Source organism: Hippocampus comes, unplaced genomic scaffold, assembly GCF_001891065.2.
Source record: "Hippocampus comes isolate QL1 unplaced genomic scaffold, H_comes_QL1_v1.1 scaffold68, whole genome shotgun sequence".
Taxonomy (NCBI): Eukaryota; Metazoa; Chordata; class Actinopteri; order Syngnathiformes; family Syngnathidae; genus Hippocampus; species Hippocampus comes.
In genome coordinates, this window is record NW_017805625.1 from 4,844,570 (window position 1) to 4,850,777 (window position 6,208).

Sequence of the window (6,208 nt, forward strand, 5' to 3'; positions counted from 1 at the left end):
CATGTAGCCAATTTCCCAGACGCCTCACGACCAATCATTGAGTATGTCACACGACACGCGCTACGATGCGTCAAGACAACTCAAAACAACAAATAAATAAATAGTGTGTACGAAACAAACCTAAAACCTCATAAAAAGAAGACCAAATCAACGCCGTAGCGCTAGATTTTACCCCGTGTTGGGTCAAAATCTTGACCCAACATGCTGGGTTAAATCCTCAATCCATTGCACTGGGTGTCCATTTTGGACCCAGTGCTGGGTTCGCTATTTCACTGAATTTGGGTTACTTTTAACCCAGCAGTTTAATGAGTGTAGGGGCCGTATAAGGGAGCACCCGTCATATCAACGAGGCACCTAAACAGGATGAGGAGTTCTGTTATGTTTGAGTTTATTGTCAGGCCAATTTATGAGAGTTCACTTACTCACAAAGCTGATAAAGGCTCGCTTGGATTTCATCGCCTTTGATGGAAAAATGACTTGAGGTCACTGTAATTTAATCAATCCAATGCTGATGGAAAGCTCGTGTCAAAGCAAGTGTGTCCGCACTTGTGGAGGAGATGTGGTGTTTATGTAGATGTGAGAGAGAACTTAAACTTGATTGAAAACAGAGTTTGCCTGGAGCCTGGACAGCAAGCGGCGCTCCACACTCTTAATCTCTCCCATCGGGCCGAGCGGAGACAAGCTGACGGACAAAAGCTGGACTCCTACCTATTGCGCTGCTCATTGCACCTCTTATCTGACTTCTGCGTCGCACCGCACTGCCGTTTGCCTTTCTTCCACTTAGCATGGATTGCACTCCTGCTTGGAACACTGCTCGGGTCCCAACGGGCCCCTGATTCTGACCTCATTTCAGAGAGAGGCGACAACAGGACCTAACAAGAATGCCATACGCGTAACGGTCTCTAGGAAAGACCTGCGGAATAAGACGCATGGCCGCTGAAAGACTTAGTCTATGTAAAGCTCATAAGTATGTGAGAATTAGATGTCGTGTCACTCTCAAATGCCTTGGACAGTTGTGATCGTTTTTTGTTTTTTTTTTGACTCCTTACCCTCCCCTCTTTTAAACTGGCCTAATGGTGAAGAAGTAAATTCATAGTCACGGCGTGGACTCGTGTTCAACGAGGCCGCATCCACCTTTCCCCCAGCGACCATCGCAATAGGTCAAGTGGAATTGGCTAAATCCTGTCGGAAACACAAATAAACAGCTTATGGGTTGACAGCAATCAAAACAGAGAAAAGGATGAAGCTGAATTGTTGGCGTCAAAGGCTTGCTGATGATGGCTAAATGCTTAAAATATAAGCGAGGCTCTCCACGATGCTTGACAAGATCTTATTAAATTCGGATTAAAAGTCTTGTTTTAGTCGAGCATTTAATCTTCCTCCCCTTTGACATTGGTGACAAAAGAAATGATTGCCTTCGATCCAAAACCAGAAAAGCTTGACATGCAATTTAAAGATCATGTTACACAAATGCACGGCCTATCATGCAAAATATGATGATGCTAAAATGAAACGATTTTCATTTCTTTTGATGAGCCAAGCCCCGATTGTCTGATCTCATCAGACAGTGTTGATAATGATAATAATAATAATAATCAGAGGATGGGTGATATAAATCAAAAAGATCTGCTTACATTCCTTCCCCCTGACACATTTTGGTTGACATTATTTTGGAAGGAGCCACTCTCGCCAAATTTTTTTGCATGCTGACTTTGGCTTGGTCATTGGTGAAACCGTTTGACTGCTCTCGGTGTTCTCGAGGAGTCCTCAAAAAAAAAAATACTTGTTGCAGTAGATATGGTAGATTGCTGTCCAGCACACACGTGACCCTATTGACGATAAGCGATCCAGAAGATGGATGGATGGATCGATACAGTAGGTTTGAGAATCACAGCGCTGTCCGTCATGACTGATTCAAAATAACAATAGTTCATAAAGTGGAACTTTATTGTGCATCTGAAAAGGAGTCAAATTGGTTCACTTCTCCCACATTTTATGTAACGGCCTTATTCCAAAATTGATTAAAATCTTTTTTTACACTTAAAATTCGACATACAAAAACCCATAAATGAACCCCCACCCCCCAAAAAAAACCCATCACATTTACATAATTATTCACAGCCTTGTGCTTAAATGCATCCTGTTTCCAATTTCTAAAGCCTAATTAGAGCAAGAAAATCTGCTCCAGAGCGCTCTTGCCCTTATACTTGGGCGACGGTTAGTTTCTCAGTAGGACAGCTTTCAGCCCACTGCTAAGATATCAAAAGAGTGGCTTGAGGACAACTCTCTGAATATCTCCAAGCCCCCCAGCCAGATTCCACATTTTAATCCAATTGGTGAGATGTGAAAATGGCTGTGCACCGACGCCCCTCCCATCCAACCTAGTGGCAACTGCCCAAAGCTCAAAAAGGTGCGCCAAACTTGTGGCATCTATCAACTTGAGGCTGTTGTTTCCAAAGCAAAGGCTGTGAATACTTCTGTAAATGTAATTTCCTCAGCTTTCTATTTTATCTCTTTTTCACCTTATGGTGTGTTCAAATAAAAGCTTTTATTCCATTTTATTACTCAGAATACACTTTGGTTATACTGTAGCGTATACCGTATTTTCTGCAGTATAAGGTGCATCTAAAAGCATTCAATTTTCTTAAAATCTGACAGTGCACCTTATAAGCCGATGCCTTATACATGGATCAATATTCAGATTTCTTGGACGTAGTATTTTAAATGTTCTCTAAAGCGCTTTGTTACAGCTGCAGCGGTTGTGAAAGCTCTCTATAAATAAAGCTGTATTGTATAGTATTTTTTTGCGTAGCTCCATCTAGTGGCTGCATAACGCAACTGCAGCCACTATAGTAGCTTCTCTTTATGTGCCTTATAATGTGGTGCGCCCTATACGGTATTCGAAAACAGTTTTGGAATAGGTCACTCATTGAAGGTGCGCCTTATACTCCGAAGCGCCTTATGGTGCGGAAAATACAGAGTGATGACATATCACTTGACGTAAAGGCAAACGTAATGTTGATCTGAACGGCGCTCACTCATGATTTTCATAGGCAGCGTTGCGTATCAGTTTCGTGAACTTGACTTTGATTTTTTTTTTTTTTTTGGTGTGAAAATGTAATTATAGCCCAGGAAAAGAAAAAGTTCTCTGAATTGGACCACATGTCATGTTTTGTTAATGGCTTCTTTTACTTAATGCTTTGACATCGCCGTAAGGATAAGACGGAGACGACAAATCTGAGATCAATAGAGAATTTATGCACGAAACATAAAACCCGCAGGGATGCTTTTTTTTTTTGAGAGAGTGCTGGGGATTTTTTTGCTGAAAAATTAACAACAAAAAAACTACAAATGAGTCTGTGGTCTTTCACCAGCAGAATGATCAGTGCTGTTTATCGAGGTTGTTATCATATATGGCCTCTGTGGAGAGCGGAATGATGCATGCTCAGGAGATGAAGTGAAATCGAAACCTTGTTAGGGTTTTTTTTTTTTTTTTGTCACTGGAACATGATTGTTTCTTAATTTAATCATTTGTCGTTTTGAACCAAGGACCTCAATAAAAGATCATTTCACCGCACATAAAAAACACTGTATCGCTGTGGTGTGAATTCGAATAAACTGCACTTCAAATCATTTTAATGATCGTGCTGCTGGAGAATTATTTGTTGTGCTTGAACTGTTGATTATAAATTTTAAATCACTCGAGAATTAATGTTTACTATGGCAATCGAGCTTGTGAGAAGGGGCATTCAGTCCAATCAACTAAACAGTGGAACTGGAAGTATAAGTGGAAGACAAGCATATTCTCGAGTTACAAAGGAGAAATATATCACGTCGATAATTTGGGGAGGAGCCAACAACTGCCAACTTGATGTAACTACTTAACTTTGCCTTTAAAAATGGCGCCTTGACATGGCAGCCATCTTGTTGGGGTTTTTTTGTTTGTTTGTTTTTGTTTTGTTTTTTGCCTTGACATGGCAGGTTGGCAGCCATCTTGTTGGGGTTTTTTTGTTTGTTTTTGTTTTGTTTTGTTTTGTTTTTTTGCCATTTGGTGGTAGTTGTCCATTTTGTCGGACCAGTTTTGGATTGTTTTGGCCCTGACACTCATTAAAGGAGAACATTGGTTCTTGACGGTTGTGCCTTTTTGGCAGCACCGTTTTTGATCAGGGAATTTCTGCACGCTTGGACCGTCGCCGCTTGACCGCCTCAGAACGCCTGTTGCTTTCGCGCCTTTAATGGGCAGCCTAGTTTTTTGCCTTGACATGGCAGCCATCTTGTTTTTTTTTTTTTTGGTTGTTTTGTTTGTTTTTGTTTTTTGTTTTGATTAGTTTTTTTGCCATTTGGTGGTAGTTGTCCATTTTGTCGGACCAGTTTTGGATTGTTTTGGCCCTGACACTCATTAAAGGAGAACATTGGTTCTTGACGGTTGTGCCTTTTTGGCAGCATTGTTTTTGATCAGGGAATTTCTGCACTCTTGGACGTCGCCGCTTGACCGCCTCAGAACGCCTCAGAACGCCTGTTGCTTTCGCGCCTTTAATGGGCAGCCTTTTTTCAACAGCCCTGCGTTTTCCAGCAGAAATGTTGAAGCGGATCTAAATGGGGCTGGATAATTGAACCGTTCTTTCTGTGTGTCTATTACTCACCAATCGCTACAGTTGCTATAGTTACTTTCAAACTTAGCTTGTAGCAAACGTGAGTGACGTCACACATGCTGTGGTCACGACGTCCATCTCAAATTTCAAACAACAAGAGTCCGGCTTGTATGAATGAAAAAGAAAACGTTGGGTCATTATGATTTTATTGTTCTATGTCATATATTTTGGAACTGTGGGCCCTTGAGTGAAATTTCAATCTTCTGCATGGGGCGCCTCAGCAACTGCTCTGCATAGGCCAGATCCAGACAATTGTCACCATGTCGTGAAATGACGCAGACGCAGAGTTAAAAGGAGCTTCGTCATAATTGACTGGCTTTAAATCCAAAACTGCATTGCCGAATAGACGATAGGTCGTGACAACTTTTGCGTTCGGCGTATAAAACATTTCACACGGGCAGAAAGGAGCCGTTCTGCTTGTCGCTTCTCGTTTTTTTTTTTTTTGATCTCTTTGTCATGGCTACGCACAAGCGATTTGAAAAATGACATTGCGCATGCTCAGCATATTTAATAACACCTCCCAGAGCTGCATGACAATTTAGCGCGTTTGGCTCACAGTCCCGCATCGTATATCCACTTCCATGTCTGTTTGTGCGAGAAGTGAAGCCAGATTTTTTTTTAAATGTCCAAATCCCACCGTTTGGGAGCCCTGTTTTACATTTCCTCATTTTCTATTCGAGTAACACGTGCTCGTATATTTCATGCCATCATTTTTCATCTCCTATTACACGTGGCTTTGATTCATGCTTATTTTGATGACAATTATGAACGTCAATTACGGCCTTGAGATGGCGGCCCAACAACGGGTGACAAAAACACGATCACGTATTCTCCATGCAAGCATTGTCTGATTATAATAACGCCATTGTCTTCTGTTTCTGGCCCAGTCATTTAGCATCGTTTTAATCAGGACGAATAAGTGCCCTCAGTCTTATTTTTCCAACTGTTCAAAGAGAAGGCTCATTTGCGTCCAATGAGCTGGTTATTAAATTAGAGGAAACACAGCTCGGTACGCTTTCCACAGAACCATAGAAGGCAGCAAAGTGGCTGTGTTTTTGTCTTACATGTGTCAAATGGAACGTTGTCCTGATGCTACAAAACACTGGAGGGCGAACCGCTTTTTGTACAACACCCCAACGTTCAGATTTTTTTTTTTTTTTTTAAATCAGTGCATTGTCACGTTTACCTCATAGCGAGCTGAGTTGTTGTGAGTTTTATCTAGTTGTGGTAGAACATCATCTCCCCAAGCAGAGACTCACCGGCTCCTCTTGGGGCTCAAGTGGAATGGTTTTAAAAGGAATCTGGAATTGGATACTTTCACTTTTTAATCCAGTCAGTATAGCGCCGTGCTTCTGGGAAAACTTTCTGGCATTTGTTCAGCCACTCCTAAGATGCAGAATCTCAGGAGAACTACACCTCTAATTATTATTTTGTTACATTTTTATTAGCAAGAAATCACATTTTTTCCAAGGACTCTCTTTGCCTCCGGATTTTTTTTTTCAAATAAACTTAACATAGTTTTTGAATCAAACTATTAATTATATATATATATATAT